This window comes from Stenella coeruleoalba (genome assembly GCF_951394435.1).
Source record: "Stenella coeruleoalba genome assembly, chromosome: 2".
NCBI lineage: Eukaryota > Metazoa > Chordata > Mammalia > Artiodactyla > Delphinidae > Stenella > Stenella coeruleoalba.
The window spans coordinates 41381551-41400543 of NC_137147.1; the positions used below are offsets into that span (position 1 = coordinate 41381551).

At 40.7% G+C, this 18993-nt stretch overlaps 1 protein-coding gene across 5 annotated transcripts in view; it reads right to left on the reverse strand.

Moving 5' to 3' along the window:
- The window catches only part of DAAM1 (dishevelled associated activator of morphogenesis 1), a 303703-nt gene that overhangs the window by 69227 nt on the left and 215483 nt on the right, over positions 1-18993 (reverse strand). The gene's annotated exons all lie outside the window — the stretch shown is intronic.

The window sequence follows — 18993 nt, forward strand, 5'->3', positions numbered from 1 at the left end:
TACACAACAGCCACAAGCACATCTGACTTCCAGAGCCTCTAGACAATGGCCCACACAAACCATTAGAAGACACTGAGATACAAGATATTTGTCTTTTAATGTTAGCTTTAAATCATCAGACTGTCCCCTTGATCAGGGTGGTCTTCCTGATCCAATTTCCACAGAGAGTGCTGAAGTCAGAATTAGGTGTGACAAAGGGGACATTTTCTGAACCAGCGTTCAAGGGGAGTTGACATGGGAACTTAGCCACACATGGTATGATGCTGTTTTCCTTCAGGGGCGCAATAACATTGGGAAGGGCTCTGTGTTTGTTGCAAGGACAAAGGATCTCTAGGTACTGTGTCGCACTGAGGACGGTATTGCTGCACTACACGTCTGGATGAAGTCCACAAAAGAGGAAAAGATGCCTTTAACCATGACCACAGGGGGATTCCCTGGCAGCGCAGTGGTTAAGAATCTGCCCACCAATGCAGGGGACACGGGTTCGAGCCCTGGTCCGGGAAGATCCCACATGCCGCAGAGCAACTAAGCCTGTGTGCCACAACTACTGAGCCTGCACTCTAGAGCCCGCGAGCCACAACTACTGAGCCAGCGTGCTATAACTACTGAAGCCCGCGCGCCTAGAGCCTGTGCTCCGCAACAAGAGAAGCCACCGCAATGAGAAGCCTGTGCACCACAACGAAGAGTTGCCCCCGCTCGCCACAACTAGAGAAAGCCCGTGCACACCAATGAAGACCCAATGCAGCCAAAAATAAATAAATAAATAAATTTAAAAATGACCACTGGACTTGGCCAATTGTCAACTGGACTTTTTTCCATTAGTTTGTTCAGACTCCAGCAGACAGTAAAAATTTTGAAGAAAGGTCTCATTTGATGTGACCAAAAGTAGATGATACTGCTTCAGATGAGGAGGTAACATAAAGCCCGACATTGGATGGAAGGTAACAGAAAGAACATACATTAGTCCCAAGTCCAGCCCTCATGCCATGACAGCTTGTGAGTTTGAGAAAATGTAACATACCTGAACTGAAGAGAACTGAAACCCAAGGAATTCAGGGACCCATTCCTAAACCGCTCCAGTCAATCCTGCATCTTACAAATCAGGGTGACTTGAAGCCAGCACCAGAGCCCCCAGAGCTTCTGTGGATGGGCGCTCTGTGCCAGCCTGAGCTCACACCTCCCCCTCAAATCAGGTGGCTGTGGCCTCTGCTCCATTGGAGCATTGAGTCCACTTGAAGATGGCATTGTGGTGGGAGATTTCTATGCATGTTTGCAAACCTGTGTGGCTCCAAGTCATTTGTGTGACCAAACAAACTTGAAGCGGAAAATTTCAGCTCTTCTCTAGCTTCACATTCAGAGAACACCTTAGTATAATCGGCATCTCCTGTCCCCTTGGAGAAGAGCTGGGCCAGGTACACAGAGCTGCTACCGGACAATGAAGTAGTTACTACCTATTTACTATGTCAGGATCCCCATCCTTGGAATACCGGCTTCAAGGTAGGGCTATTAATTTCAGTCCTACACTCTACCTAAAAGAAGAGAAACAAACTTTCTCTAAACAAATCTTTCTAGGCAGGTCTACTCTAGTGAGATAAAAGAAACAATTTCAAAACTAGTCTTTAAGTAGCCAGGAAAAGGGGGCAAAGTAACTGTTGCTTACAGTGCCTTGAAAGCTGGCAGTAACTGATATCTGAACTCAGGGAGTTGCATGAATTTCATCTGGAGACTGAACATCCCAGATCATGGGGACAAAGGCTAGAGCAGCAGCTTTGAAGTTGGACTGGATTACACTTCCATGGCTTTAAAAAGCTTAGGAAATCTGATGAGTTTTTAGAACAGCCCCTGATTATTATTTAACATGTTAATAAAATAGCTACAATGGTAGCGTAAATGCTGAACACTTCTCTCCTATTAAAATGGAGTATTAAAGTTTGCAAAACCCCATTGTTACCAATGTTTTCAGCAAGCCAAAACCCACAGTGATATTCAATGGTATTTGAACCTATAAAATGAAATAGAAGGTGCCAGATCTTTCTAGTCCCTCAATCTAGGGCAAATTTCCAAAATTACGACAAAATCACATCCCATGTCTGGGGTCCCATGAGAGCCTGCTGTAAGCTATTAAGTCCTGGTTACTGAAAAGAGATCATTTTAGAAGCTTAAGATTAGTATACAGAGAGAAATCTCTACACTCTGAAAATGCTTTTAAAATAATGTAAACAGATTAAGAGTAGATCTAGATACTGCAGTCAAAATAAGGGGAAGAAAGCTTCATTTTTATTTTACATGCCCCCAGTGCTGAGAAAATCAAATGAGCTAACATACGTGAAAGCTTCTAGTAAAAATACTAAGTGTCATCACTACATCCCTGAGGGCGGGAGGTACTCCTCAGAGTTCTTCATTTTAGTAGTGTATTTCCCTGGTCCTTCTATACAGATGTGTGCTACAGTAGCCAAGAGAAGCTCATCCCTGTGAACCAAATCTCCCCCTCCTTTGTGTGGCTTCTGGAGTCTGCAGTGATACACAGACACAGGCCAGAAGGATCTGAACGCAATTGTTCTCCGAGGTCCCTGAAAGAGCACTGGACACAGAGACTTGCCAAGGGGGAGACTTTCTCCTAAAAAGTCCATGAAAGAGATCACTGATGGAAGGGTAACATGTATAATATTCCTGGAAGGGTGGGTCCTCTGTATTACTAACCTCAAACACGTATTATTCTTTGAGTCATCTGTCTTGGTTCTATTTACTTGTTCTAGAGAAACAAGTGGAAAAATACACAAGCTTGTATAAACTGTACTACTGTAGTTGTAATAGAAGCAACTGTAATATCCAGCACATACAGAGCTTACCATGCATCAAACGCTGTTCTACTCACTGCGCTCTTCATTTAATTTACCCTGTGAGGTAGATGCTGTCATTATACTCATTTTACCGAAGAGGAAACAGAAGTAAAGGGAGGACAGATGTGTTGCTAAAGGTCATCCTGCTGGAAATTCAGAGGCAGTGGGAAAGAATCATGGCAACCTCTTTCCTAAGATTAGACCTCAGGTTAACCACAAGCAATACACATTGAGTGCAAAGCTGGCTTTTCACTCTTCACCACTTCACTACAAGAGACTCAAACATGGTTAGCGGCCAAAAATGAGTTCACCTCTCCCTAAACCCTTAGTGCTACTTTTGCTACATTCAACATTTCTGAATATTATTCTAAGGCCTGATGTCTTACCCGGGCTACCTCTGAACCCTCTCTCTAGACTTTCTGTGGGAACTCTTCTGCCCCTCTATCAACACCTCATCTATCGTTGTAATGTGTGCATGCAGACAGCACTTAAGAAGCTTTTCCCTAACTTGTTCTCCCGTTCTGTTATACAGGTCATGTTATCGGCTGTCTTCATGGGGATTTCTCAAGAGCCCCTGAAGATGAGCCCATAGCACTGACCAGCTGTGGACACTGAAATTGTAAACAAAACCCTCACTAAACCGTACCCCTCTAACCCTACTTTTGGCTACCTATTTCAGTGATTCCATTAGAACTTTTCTCTGATAAGCAAGAATACTGCCTTCATTCTGTTCTTTTAAAAAGTTGCTTTTCCCCTCTCTTTTAAAACAGATTGTAGGTAACCCTTAAAGACACCTAGAGAAGGTTGTCCTATGGGAATACAAGTTCTAGCAATCACATTAAATGCTCTTTTCGTTCTACCTACAGAATGGATAATTCATATTAATATCTAGTTTTGTTTCTTCTTGAAATGTAATAAGCATTTAAGATATATGCCTATCTTTAGAGGATCTATTAAATTAATTAGAATTGAATTGATATAAACATTTTATGTTATTAAATTCTCCACTGATAACTGGTTTTTGAGAATATGTGCAAACATCACTTATATTCAGAGAGATGGTATGATGGAAAAATGACCAGATAGGCCATGCAAAGATGAGGTTCCAGAACTTACTTGTTGGTTTATTCAATCAGCATCTCTTGCTAAGCTTGAATATCTTTGGGCCTTGTTTTTCTTCTGTTCAAAACAAGAGGTGAGACTAGACCATTTCTAAAGTCCCTACAAGCTCTAAGAGTCTACAAGCCTCTAATAGTGAGATGCCATGGAAAACACAGTTTGTTACTATATTTAGTTTGAGGGCCCAATTTTTAAAATCAGTAATTAAAAAAAAAATTATGTTGTTCAGTGACTAAGTTACAAAACCCTTAACTTTCAACAGCTAATTCCTTGACAAGGTAATTAGAGGGGGGAAAAAACTCCTCAACGTTAATTATTTTATTATTTGTCTAATCCAACTCATCCTGTTTTCTTAGGAGCTTGATAGTTGTCAATAAGAGAGTATTCATGGACAAAATTTCCTGCTGGATGGGCACTTTGACACTGCCTTTGCTTTCAACCTGCACTGACTACAGCTTTAACCTCTTTTCTTGGTTTTCCACTTTGCTCCTACAATCTCAAACTCTGAAAAAACAACAAAACAAAAAAACTCTTTGCTAGTAAAGGGAACTTGTACAGTGCAAGGGACCTTCAAGAACATTGATTTTTTTTTTTTTGTTTTTTTAAATCAGGCTCTAATCAACCAACTCATTTAGAAGGTAAAGAAATACATAGTCTATTTCTAACCTCACTTCATTTCCGACTGACACATTATTCACTCCATATCTCTGGTCAGTGGCTACTAAAAAAAAAAATCCAAGAGATCCTCCCCCATTCTCTTTAAATGTTCGACAGTACATTTGTTTTTCTCAGCATCAGTCTGCCCATAAGAATAAATTTTGCATTATTCATTTGTCTGCACTGTTTCTGAAGTAAGCATTCACAGCTATATCCCAGACTTCTGTCTCTCGCTTCACTATCCTCTCTCTTTCAATCCAAGCTGACTGTATTCCACTTCTTCTACCACCATCAACAGACAGGCATTTGAATCCTCAGCCACTCGCTACCTTAAGTGACTTCTAGGCAGGCAAGGTAAGTAACCTCTGCATGTGACTCAATTTTAGTTTCCTTTTCTGTAAAAGGGGTGCCTACCTCATAGGGTCATTGTGATGGTTTAATAAGTTAATACAAGTAAATAAAGATCTGGGAACAGTACACACAGAAGTGCTCAATAAATGTTAGCTAGGATGATAATGATACTTTTTAAGGATCTCCAGCTATGGCTATTCTAAGTCCTTGTTACTAGCACTGAAAAAATTGGAGCAGTTTGGAGGTACATTTTGTCAGTAATTGTTCACATTTAAAACACACACAGCCTTTGTCAGTCTACTTTCAGGAATTTAGTCCATGATTACACTTGCACAGTTACATATTACAAAGATTTGTTTCACTGCAGTGCTGTTTGAATTAACATATAATAAAGTTAACAAGTATATGGAAAGGGGAATGGCTGAATAAACTACTTTGTAGCAGTAGCAAAGAATGAAGTAGAGTTGTGTAATGATATTAAAAATGACCAAGTATATTATGAAGGGAAAAAATGCTTTAAAATATTATTTTCCATCTATAGAAAAAATATGTACACTACAGACAAACATTTCTGGAAATAGATATAATAAAATTTAACAATGGCTACCCCCTGGGTAGCAGTAGGAAAAGTCTTTTACTTATAAACTTCTGTATGATTCAAACTGTCATTTTACTAAGAACATGCACTATTTTCACAATTAAAATAGAAGTAAGTTTGAAAGCATTACGTGTTCTGTTAGGACAAGAGCTCTGCTTTTTCTAATGTTCTGTGTGACATGAGCAACATCAGGTCGAGACTCTGCAACATTTGCGGTGTTTCTGTTCTCTATCCCTGGGGCACTCCTCTGCTCCCTACAGCAAATTATTTTAAAACATTTCTCTAATTATCTCCTCTTACTGGATTTTCTATTTCTAAAACAGACTATTAACCCTAATATCAGCTGTTTATGCAGGCAAAGAAATTGAATGATCTGGGCTAAGATGTATGTACCCAAAGCAGGCTAACACTTTCTAAAATTTCCACACTTACATATTTGTGTTGCAAACAATTTCTTGGTAGCAGCTGAAGTCTTTCAGTGACATAAGTGGGTCTCAAAGTGCAGTTTAAACATGAAGTCTTAATGTAAAGAATACTTCTTTTGAAATTACCACAGGGAAAATTTCCAATAGGATCAAGTAATAGTATGTACGACCTGGTACAGTTTTTCTTTAGTTTAAGATGCTCTTAGAAGGCCCAAAATAGGCTGTGCAAAGGTCAATCAATTGTAAAGGACACGTTCTGTGGTTGTTCACTAGACCACAAATCACAGGCAGAAGCAACATGCACTTGGCCAGCAAAGGCCATAAATATCCATTCAGTTACAAACCCATGAGGTTCTTAGATGATACTTGTTAGGAAATAAAGACACACTATTTAACCGTCTAGATTGGCTAAAAATCTTCTATAGCGATATATAATAGTACCATTAACTCAAAAACAGTAGAGACAAACTAAGGTTTAACTAAATGAATTTCAACAGCAGAAAGGTACTATTTCAGTATGATACAAAGTAAACTTCATTCTGATAATGTTCGTTACAGGACAAAGGCAACTAAACACTAATAAAAACCTGTTCCCTTTTTAAAGAAGATTCTCTTAGAAAACATGTTAACTATGATCATATAGGCTCAAGAAACGCTATACCTTGTTAATGATCAAAATAGTCATCTGTTGCATTAAACTGTCATTCATATTCTGGATTTCATGGGTTCAGCCCCATATACTAATGAACACAACAGATGTTAAATAAATTCACTCTATACCTAGAATTTTTATAGAATACTAGGCAGAAAGCGCCAGACAGGTCAAAATATTTTATTCTATTAGGTATGTCTCCATGATGTGTGTGGCATCTAATAAATTCAAGTGAATGATAGGAAACAGATGACAATGTGGGTGAGACCAGGTCCAAGGAACAGGGAAGGAAGAGCAGGTAGGATGGAAGATGGAAAAATATTTTGCAGAAGGCCTTGCTAATGACTTCTGCTAACTTTCCCTTCTAGCTCAATAGTAGTATAATTAGCATCTTCTTGAAAGATGGCCATGATGAAGTATGGTACAGCCAGCTTCTTCTGTAAAGGGCCTGATCATATGTATTTTCGGCTTTGTAGACCACAGTCTGTTGCAACTACTCAAGTTCAACTCTGCCCTTGTACAGCGTGAAAGCAGCTATAGATAACACTTAAAGAGTGAGCCCTGCCATGTTTCAGTAACACTTTATTTACAAAAACAGGTTATTGGCCAGATTTGACCCACGAGCCATAGTTTGCCAAACCCTGTGCTATATTAAGCTTGGCTCTCAAGAGAGCGGGAGTACATCAAAATTCTTAGTTGGTCACCCACTATTTTCCGTGCTTTCTCCTCTCCTCGAAGCCACTCTATGTCCAACAGCCCCAATTAAAAGTTAGGATGAGCACATAAGTGTGTGGAACTTGCCCAGTAATGTGCATTTCTGCAAGAGAAGGAGCAGGACCTGCCATGCCTGAAAAGTGTACCTTCTTACCAAGCTCGCTGCTTCCTGAAATCTCACTTTTAAAAACAGCACAGAATCATTAGGTCCTTTAAATCCTGATATTTGCCTCCAACTCTTTCCCTCTTGTTCTTCATTCATCGGGAAGAGAAAACCTTGTAGGGTCCACAAACCTGAACTCCTGAGACAGTAGCTTTACTCAGTCCTTCCAGCACTTACCTCTGACCCCTGGCAGTGGGCTGAAACTATATCCTATAACCGAAGTTTGCCAAAGGCAGGCAGTTGGTTTCAAAAAATACTTCCTATGTTGTCACATTTCAAGATAGTCATGTGGTTCCTGGGACTGCCAAGCCTGGTTACATTTTTTGGCCACTGCCACAATTACACATCCAATGCATCTGCTGCCCAAATCCGGTTGGGCCCACACAAGGACTGATTACAGAACAGCATCTTCTGCATCTGCCAGGAAATCCAACACCTCCTCCTAAGCCTAGAATGTCAGTCATTTTCTGGAAAGACTGGAGGGTGACTCGCAATAACAATGGCTTTCACATTTAGCATTTAGAATCACAGAAGAAGAGCAAACTTCCTTCCCCATTTTTCCTAATGCTACAAAACATCTGTATGTTTTTAAGGCAAGCCATCATGGAATTACATAGCTAGGTCTTTGACCCTAGAGACACCCTAGTTTGAGTTTCTCCTCACAGGGATCCCTTATAGAAGGTCACCGGCAGGTGATCGATCATATGTTCTCTGAAAGAAGGCTTCAAAGGTCCACAATTGTTTGGAACCAGCACTCTCACCGACTGTCAGAAAATTCACCTCATAACTGAATTGACAGATGTCTTCTTGTAACTTCAAGCACTTGTTGGCCTTAGTTTTGCCCTTGGGAACTACATGGAATAAGTCTAATTTCTCCTATGAACAATAACCCAGCAAATATAGAAATGATTTGAATAAAGCTATGATGTCCTCCCAAAGTCATCTCCTAACCAGGCCAAAAATTCTCCACTGACTGAATAGCAAATGTTTATCTTCCTCAATTCATAAATAAATCTCAAATTTTCCATAAGGTCATCACACCCACATGTCTACTACTTGAAAAAATAACCCCAATACATCCATCTGAATTGCTATGAAAGGGCTCTTCTCACATGCTTGTCGGTGATGTTCAACTCTACACGGTCTCTACTGAAAGGGCAGGGAAGATATCCGACCAGAATGTCTCTCCAAGGGGAAACAGAACAAGGTCTTGCTTTCCTGATGGTCCACAAAAAATAACATTTATGATTTAGAATAAAAGATACATGAAACAGAGGTCAACATGGATAGTCCTTATTTTATCAAGCATTCATATTTTTAAAAAGTTAGACATAAACTCAATAGTAAAATTGGGTTTCTTACTATAAGACTGAGGACACTTTATCTCTAAAACATAAATATAAGTTAACAGAAATGAAACAGAACCTAGGCTCACTAGCCGCCAGAAACTTTAGGGAAGTTTAGGCTCCTTTAGGGCACTGTTTTTCAGGTCTCTGGATTATACATCTGCCGTCCCTGTTCCCCGCCTGTACGTGCATCTCTTCAAACATCATAGGAGCTTCTTCCACGTATGAAGCCTGACACCTCTTCTGACCTCCTGAGCTCTGCTTCTTCCCCTTCTCTGGTGGATGCAGATACAAAGTTCAGTAAAACTGATATACAATGCATGTTTTCTCATAGAGGGCTTCCCACTATCATACGATGTACTTGTTTAAAATTTGATAGAAGATCTCAGATTACTTAAAATAAGGTAGCCCCTCTATCAGTTCTCCCTGAGTTAAAATTCTGTACTGATAAAGGATAATCTTTTTTAAAGGTAAAATCATGGCATGAACTCAGGTCAAAGATTTTGTTGAACTCATTAATAAATGAGAGAGAACCAGTAAGATGTTACAACAGGTTCAAAAGAAAATTCAAAGAGCAAAGATATGTATGAACATTGGTTTACAAATAGATGCAAAACTGGTCAATACGGCAATAATCAATTGCATCAGACACAAGTTACTTCAGTGGACAAGAATCATTTGCGTTGCTATCAGTTTTTTTTAAACAATTTGCCGATTTGTTAAATAGCTCAAAGATAGTGAAAAGTGGAGATCACTCTGAAGAGTGCTACAGACAGAACATTCAGCAATTTTTTTCTGGCATTTCAATATAACTACAGTTTAGCAAAATAAAATATGTATGACTGGTTGTATGACTGGTTGAAGTCCTGCCTGGTTGAAGAGGATGTAGTCTACAAAGGTGTTAAGGTGGAAGCCAAGCTGTATGACTAACACCTTGCACCAGACTCTCACGCCTAAATTACACAAATGCTCAGGCTTGCCCAAAGCTTTTGCTGAAGAACACCTACCCTATCCTGACCACTTCACCTCAATTCTACCTGTTTCCGTTGCTTTGTCTAGTCCGTGTGGCATGGTTTCTATTTGTGCATCCACTGAGACTGTTCTACTCTATCCCCCTTATACCCACAGATGCACCTGGTCGTCTATCCTCCCCAGAAATTTGCTGGGCAAATAGCTGGAGTACTTCTAAGAGACTTCTTGTACTGCTCACCAAAAAAAACAGTGAACTCAGTGAGTTTAGACCCTCTCCCCACCTCCCCTAACCCCACCCCCAGCCAGAAAGAAAACTACGCTTGACCACTGTTCCCTTAAAAAAAAAAAATCAGGCTTGTGCTACTTCTCGGCCAGCTATCATTTTTGTTCTCCCCAAAATCACCTACATCAGAAAAGCAAGAAAAGAGTGCCACTTTAAAGACATCTAGTCTCTCTGTGGGAATCCCAGCAGTGAAACAAAGAGTAACAATGTGACTCTGAGAGTAAAGAAGCCAGCTACATTTCTTAAACAGCTCAGAGGCCCAGCCTGTTTCAACACCCTCTTCTTTCCTGAAAAAGCCTTGGCTGACTTTACAGAATTGAAATCTTAAAAGTCATATGCTACAGGATCCTGGGGGAAAATGCATTTCATGTGCTAATATAGTTAAGAAAATAGCCACAATCCTTACCTAGAGCTAAAAGCTGAGACTTTACAGTCCACTTTCCAAACTACGAGACATTTATTTTATTTATTTTAATAAGTCACTTCTTTGGCAAAGCATTTCATGGCATGGAATATGACTGGAGCCTAAACATCTCAATCAGTGTAACTCCAACATCTGAAGCCAATTTTAGATGACAATTTCCCTTCATTTTCATGGCAAAGAAAAAGAAACAGGCCCCAATTATTATTTTCAGAAATGATACAAGCCCACATCCCCCTGTTGCCTATGACACAAAGGTGTGTAATGAAATAAAACAAATTACTTCTATGTAGCTTGTTAAGAGTCAAGTCTTTGACCCATGTGTCATCTGGGAGTGCTACAGACCCAGGTACAATTTAGTCCAGCTGGTGGGTAAATTAACATGTTTGGACACACATCACTAAACCCTCACACAGTGTGGAAATCCAATCAGTGGTGTCAATGGCCTTTGTTGCCTCACATCTTGCTACCAGATTTGCTACCAGACCAGCCTTTCAGAATATTGTAAAGTGGGTTTTGATGTTCTGTAACCTGCTCTTGGGAAAACAATCAAAGTGTGTTTATGATTTGCAATATAATGCTTAACACGAGGCCATAAAGAGAGGACTTTGGAAAATAGTAATTAAACTATGAAGAGAATCAGGGGAAACAGTGAGCCCGTAAAGGCATATTCCATTCAGGGAAGCATTCTCAGGATGCCTGTGAAAAATGCTATGGCAGGGTTAACTGTCCCCTAGAAGGAGAGTCATAACCATATTTCTGATTTTAAGCCATCGTTGGCTCTACAGAATACTACTGCATTAATGACAGTATTTCTGGCAAAAGAAAGAAAAAAGAAAAGCATCAGTTGGAAGATGTCACTGTCTTAGAAATGTCTAAATGTGAGAATGTGGGGGAGTACCTCTTAGAAACTGAGGAGATATAAACTGCTTTTCCTGACATACGGGGACAGATGAGAGGATGCCATCTTAAGACTGCTCCAGTCAAATGCTGTCCCATAGTGCACTGAAGAATAACGAGAGAATTTAAGACACTAATTTAAAGTTGGTATTCTTTGGGAGACTTTCTACTGTAACCCGTTTCTAGTTCCACACATTACTTGGTTCCCAGAGTGTAAGGAATCTGGAGAATTCTGCATAGAAGTTATTGGTGGCACATTCTAACTTACACTGGAAGCTCAGAGCTTCTTCCTACTTCCCAAAAGGGAGAGGCTCTGAAATGCACCAACCGTAATGTGGATTCAATAACCTTAGGTGTGCTAGAGCTATCAGTGAAAAGAATGAAATGAATATATATAGAAAAAACTCAGGAAAAGTGGCCTTTTTCCTTCTCTGATCTCTCTTACAAAGTGGATACTTCCTTCTACTGATGTCTTTCTTAAACCTGTCTCCTGGAGACGGTGAAGTCAGGCAGGCTTTGGGTGGTCTTTTTATGAAAGTAACTGCCATAGCATCTAGAGAATCTGAGAGAAACAGGGAGAGATGCAAAGGCAAGAAGCATGGAATGTGATACTTACGTACAACCATAATCTAGGCGCAAGAGTAGCCTTCAAGGGCAAAGGAGGGTAAATATCTGCTACAAATGCCACATTCTCCCACCATGTGTCAGGGCAGACAGTGCTATTCAATTACCACGCTATTTGTACTGAGATCCTTCATAACCTCCAAATGCTTCTCAGTGCTCCAGGCTTCAACCCCTAGTTGTTTAGAGTTAGTAATCAAGATAAATCTTTTTGCCATCTCTGCTTGGAGTTATTCATAGTGCACTCAGTTAACCAGGGAAGGAAGCCACAGTCCAAAGGAAAACTGAAACAAAGGATGTGCGTTGGTCTGGAGTGTCTCATGAGCTACATATCCCTGGGCTGGTGATAACTGGAACAGGCAGCCAGTCCTGAATTCTCATATGTGAGCCATAGTGATACCCCTTTCCAGAGATATAGTGATAGCTGAGAACACTCATTTAATGTGCAATTCTACACATGCAGATTGCAGAATTTTGGAAATGCAATGGAGCTGTGCCTATGGGCTTCAACACACAGGCAAGGGGCTCAAAGGGCCACACATAGTTGCATTTGGAACCTTGGTCCACAATAGCACTGTTGACAAGTACTCTATGGCAAAGACTGAGAGCTCCAAGATTGTCATGTACTCCAAACTCTGCAATCAACACCTGATGGAATCTGTCCTGTAGCCGAGCTGTCAAAACGAATCTGCTTAAGAATTAAGATTTGGAAGCCAAAGATAGCCGCTCTGCGGTAGCTGAGAACGACTGCCCTCCCAGGGCCTCCATTCAAACCCACAGCTCCAAGTCTCTTCCAGTGACTGGAGCCGAAGCAGGAGTGTTCTCCCCACAGTGGGGCACCGATGCAGGCATGAGTGACAGCTGTGGTGTGAAAGCTGTGGTGTCTGCTTCTCTAGCCCCCATTCCAGAGGGGAAAATAGAGCTCCACGGGACACACAACCCCCATACTCTCCATGACTCCGTATTAATTGGTTTATCCAACTAAGATAACTTTCTCTGTCTCAGCTATATATTGCTTATTTATTTTTATTGTTCTTTGAAAGACTATATAAGTGAACGTAAAACACAGGGTCACTCTCTTCCACCCTCTTCCACCCTGATGTTCCCTAATTAGAGGGGGGGCTTCCCTGGTGGCGCAGTGGTTGAGAGTCCGCTTGCCGATGCAGGGGACGCGGGTTCGTGCCCCGGTCCGGGAAGATCCCGCATGCCGCGGAGCGGCTGCGCCCGTGAGCCATGGCCACTGAGCATGCGCCTCCGGAGCCTGTGCTCCGCAATGGGAGAGGCCACAACAGCGAGAGGCTCGCGTACTGCAAAAAAAAAAAAAAAAACGGGAGGTGGCATCCACACAGCAGATTCATGGAGGATGGACAGACAGTGAGTTACCCATCTCAGTTACTCAATATCTGAAGCAATCAAGGAGTACAAGAAAGGGGAGAGGCTTTCATAATTTGTATAAAGAGATGACTGAGATAAAGGTGCTCTGCTTAGAGGAGAAGAAAGAGACCAATTGTGTGCTTTTCCAGCCACCGCCAACATGCCTGTTTGTGCAGACGTGCCGATTCTGCACCTGCACTTTAGTCACCCACCAGGGAGGTGGCGGATACCTCAGAGGAACTTCCTATGTTTGGTGATGGCATATATCAGTCAAAAGCTGGCTAAAGATGGAAACACAGTTTGCCTGGGTCTGGACCTGAGGGTGCAAAGAGGTCTAGAGGAGAGGAAGAGTGAACCACACACAGAGCAGTTTCCTTTGTAGTCAAACCAAATAAACATAACGCTGAGTGAATTGTCCATTTTTAGGTACTTGTAACATTTTGTACTTTGGTCCAGCTTTAAAGATATTTGAATGGAACGCTTTCATTTTCTAAACCTTGGGTTTTTCTTTTTTAAATGAAATGTTTACTTCCTATTCCAGGAATTTTTACTTTAGTTTGATGGGCTAAGGTATATGGGAGAAAACTGAAGAACTTTAATGACAGTGTCCTGTACCTGAAACATTCAAACTTACATAAAATGATTGATCAGGGCAACCAGACACTAGTTCCAACCCCTCAGACAATACCAAGCCCTCAGATGGTTGGCAACTAATTCACTGCAGGTATAAGCTATTACAACAATTGCTTTGGAGAGCAATTAAAGGTAAAAATGTTCAAACCAAATGACCCGGTAATTACATGTCTAGGTGCCTATCCTAGAGAAATTCTTGAACACATACACAGGATGTTCACTGCAATTTTTTTTAAATAATGAAAACTTGGAAATAGACATTATCCAAAGGGGGGATAAAAATAATTAAACTGTGGCATGTTCATATAATGGAACATTATATCGTAGTTAAAATGAAGAGATACCATATATTGTCTATGAATATACACATTCAGAGTAAGATAATATATATATGGACAAAGAAAAAAAACACATATCACTTTCAGAATAGAGGTCACCTTTCGGCTTCAACTATATTTATAATGTTTTATTTCTTAAAAATCCATGGTGAGTATGATAAAATGTTAGCATTTGTTAAATGTGGGTGTTTCTTACATTCTGTACTTTTTTGTGTACATAAAAACTCCACACACAGAAAAAGTAATCAACCAGGAAATACTAGTTTATTGCATGATTGAGTAGAAAGTTATCAGAAGTTTGTTAGTTTTCTTTTTTAGAAATTTTAGAGAATGCCAGTTTATTGGAACCCAGAATGTCCACTCTGGTAATTAGGTTTAAGACTCCTAACAATAGCAGCCACTGTGAAAAACAGCATGGAGGCTTCTCAAAAAACTAAAAAAAGAACTAACATATGACCCAGCAATTCCACTCCTGGGTATATATCCAAAAAAACCAAAAACACTAATTTGAAAAGATACTTGCACCCCAATGTTCATAGTCACATTATTTACAATTGCTAAGATATGGAAGCAACCCAAGTGTCCTTCGACAGATGAATGGATAAAGAAGATGTGGTACATATACACAATGGAATACTACTCAGCCATAAAAAAGAATGAAATTTTGCCATTTGCAGCAAAATGAATGGACTTGGAGGGCATTATGCTAAGTGAAATAAGTCAGACAGAGAAGACAAATACTGTATGATATCACTTATACATGGAATCTAAAAAATACAACAAACTAGTGAATATAACAAAAAAGCAGCAGACTCACAGATAAAGAGAACAAATTAGTGGTTACCAGTGGGGAGAGGGGACAGATGGGGCAGGGGAGTAAGAGGTACAAACTACTAGGTATAAAATAAGCTACAAGGATATATTGTGCAACACAGGGAATATAGCCAATATTTTATAATAACTATAAATGGAGTATAATCTTTAAAAATTTTGAATCACTATATTGTACACCTGTAACTTCTGTAGTATCGTACATCAACTATACTTCAATAAAAAGACTCCTAACAATAACAGTATCTGCAACTGTGTTGAAACGTTCTTTTACTATTTCCTCAACACTGACATTTTTTTAGCTTAGTTTCAGAAATCATACAGCTAGAATGCACTATTCGATTACAATGCTGCAACTCTGAACAAGTTTTGTTGCTGAGAAGGGAACCTGTAAACCCGGTTCATTTTGACCTAGTAAGTCACTCATTTGTGAAAATTGACTTGTTTAATGGAACCTCTTGGTGTTGGTCTAAAAATATTCTTTAATTGTCTTATTTTGAAAACTGAAGATATTTATCAACCACTTACGTTTCCTAGGCCACAAAGAAGGAATTGTAATGTTGTTTGCAAACCCAATGAAGTGAGCATCTCCACAGGCTGCCGTGGGAAGCGGGGACTGAGTGCTGCGGTGGCATGTGGGTGAAAGGAAGAAAGAAGTGGACTGGAGTCTGACTTCCTCTTGCCCTCCATCGTCCAAGACGTAAATTAAGGGTGCTCCTGAAATCAGATTCAGAGCTCTACCCAGAAGTTAAGGGACTGCCGTTGAATACCATTGCCCTAGAAACTGTTGAATTAAATGGGGCCCCTTTTTACCAACTTCTCATGCTCACAATAAAGACTTTCTTGGTTTCTTCCCTTATTCGACACAATGTATCCTCCCACCTTACTATTTCCACCTCTGAAATGTCCTGTGAACAACTAAGGGAGAGGTGCTTTTACTACTGTTCTGAGAAAACCAGGTATCATTATTTACCAATATGGAGCTGAATCCCAGGCTAGCATGAGTGTGAACAAGCAGAAAGTCAGTCCATACCACTGTTTCATTTATTGTCACCATCACTGACATTGCCAGTGATCACAGCTAACATTGACATGTCCCAAGTTCTCTGACAACTTCAAAATTATATTTTCTCAGTTTTCACAACAAGCTTACGAAATTGACCTCATTGTACAGACGAGAAGAGAGAAATGAGAGGGGTTAAGAAATACATCCCAGGTCACACAGCTAGAGAATCAATGGGGTATCCTGCCTTCTCAGCTTACCCTTTGGATGGCCTTTGACGATGCAAAGTCTTTCTCATAGCTATTACTCGGCTCCTATTTATCTCAGAAAAAATAGTGTTAGACACATTACGCTACACTTTAGAACAACTGTGAAGGACAAACATAATTTAGGAAACCTGCAGGCAGATCCATTAATGGAAAGACATTTGGAGACAATCCACCCCAAGGGGAGGCTCCCTCACTGGCAGTATCTCAAGCCTGAAAAACAGAGAACTCTACAGAACCAGAGTATAACACCCCAACAGAAGAATCCAGAAGATGTCTGCTCACTTCACCAAGCACCAAAGAAGAAAGGTAGATATGTTTTGGTTCATTCTACGGGCAAGTTTGCTCACTGCTTCTTCATTAATGAAGCTGAGTCAACATTAATGAAAACACAAACTGTGAGTTCACGACCACCTGGACACTCCATGGCAGGGTGGCAGTAGGCACAGCTGGAATGATAGGATTGGTAACACTGGGAGGAAAAAATGCCCCCAAACTGGTATTATTAAACAAAGGGATTATAGGAAGAGGAGGCAAATAAATATTCATGAACCAACTGCTCCCTTTTTCTAAAAAGTAAATTTATTTTACTTATTTATCTTTGGCTGCATTGGGTCTTCGTTGCTGCACGCGGGCTTTCTCTAGTTGCGGCGAGTGGGGGCTACTCTTTGTTGCGGTGCGTGGGCTTCTTATTGCAGTGGCTTCTCTTGTTGTGGAGCATGGGCTCTAGAGCACAGGCTCAGTAGTTGTGGCTCACGGTCTTAGCTGCTCTGCGGCATGTGGGGTCTTCCCGGACCAGGGCTTGAACCCGTGACCCCTGCATTGGCAGGCAGATTCTTAACCACTGCGCCACCAGGGAAGCCCCCAACTGCCCTTTATTGGGGTACAACTTTGGTTTAAGGGCTGCCAGAGGCAGAGAACCCTCAAATTTTGTACTCCACTTCTAAAATCTGGTGCTCATTTTGATAGCACTGGCTTTTGTAACAAAAAGAAAATAAAGACAGAAAATGGGTCACTGGCTATGAGATTATGCTACTTAGCGGGGAAAGGGCCATGAGAAACATGCCTTTAGTGGATTTCTGGGCAGAAAGCTGAGGCCATCTCATCAGGTCCAAGAATCACCAAGTTTTCACAGTTACTGCTTAAAGAGATCAATGGTATTGAAAAACTCTGGGTGGTTTGCAGATTCACCTTTGTTTTAATCCTCCCAGGGAAGAGTAAATAGAGAAAGTAAAGGGCCCCTGAGATAAAGAAAAAAAAAAAAATGCTAGGGTTGTCTCTACAGCACAAGCACTGGTTGCATTTTAAATAATATTTATTTTTCCTCCTAATTTCAAAGAGCAATACGTGGTGGCTTTGTAATGTTCAAGTAGGCTAGGCTGAACCAACTTGCCTACATCCCTTCTTGTATCTTTCTGCATAGGGTGAGCCACACGAGAAATTCAAGGGAGACGTGGAGGGTGGCAATGAAGCAGCAGGCATTTTGTAGTCCTGGGACAGGCAGTGAGAACTACCACAGGCTTCAGTCTGTCCCTGTGGGCTCCAGCCTGTCCTTGCTCCATCCCCACTTTACATTCACCCTCCTTCCCAACTGCCTACTCCAGGGACATGAAGCAAAGACAGCAGCTTTAGGGGGAGTGCTTAGCTAGCTTGCATGATTATATAAGGGTTAATCTCTTTGCTTTGTGTGTGTGTTTCCCCCAGTAGTCCTGCTTTTCTGACTGAAACTGACAGATATAAAATATACTCTACGCTTTTTTTTTAAAGAGCAATTTTATTTTTGTAATCAGAAAAAAACAAAACAACCTTATCCCAAGGTAGGATGGAGAACAATGCACTGTGGAAAATTTGGGAAATATTTGTATAAAGAAAAAAATGTAAACCACCCACCATCCCACCAAACAATGGTTTCTCTCGGCCTACGTCTATATCTACTCTTTGCAAACTTTTGATCGTACTGATTACACAGTTTTACATCTTTTTCTAAACCTTATCATTACATGCTGAGCAGTTTCCCATGTCATCAAAATTTCTTTGAAAGCATGACTTTTCAGTGGGAGCAAGATACTGTTACGGTTGTGTACGATAATACAACCATCCCCCTTTAAATTGTTTACCGTCACTGGCTTTCACAGACCACACTGCAAAGAGCACCTCACATATAGTTCTTTGCCTGCATCTTTTATCATTTCCATGGGATCGACTCCTGGAAGATGTATGTTTCAGGCTCTGGGTACATATTATCAAATGGTTTTGGCCACCATCTTTAGGTCCATCAGCATCTCATACTTAGGCCAATGTTCAAAATATTTATCAACAGTGTAACATGGGCATCAATGAATCAGAACTAATGATGCAATATGGGAACAGGGTCCTGGCGTCCCCTGCTTGTCATGCCAGGAGTTAACCGTTGAGTCCCTGAATCATGAAGGAAGACTGGTGGGCCCTTGGGGGAAAGGTCAGATTTTCAGCACAGTTTTTTATTG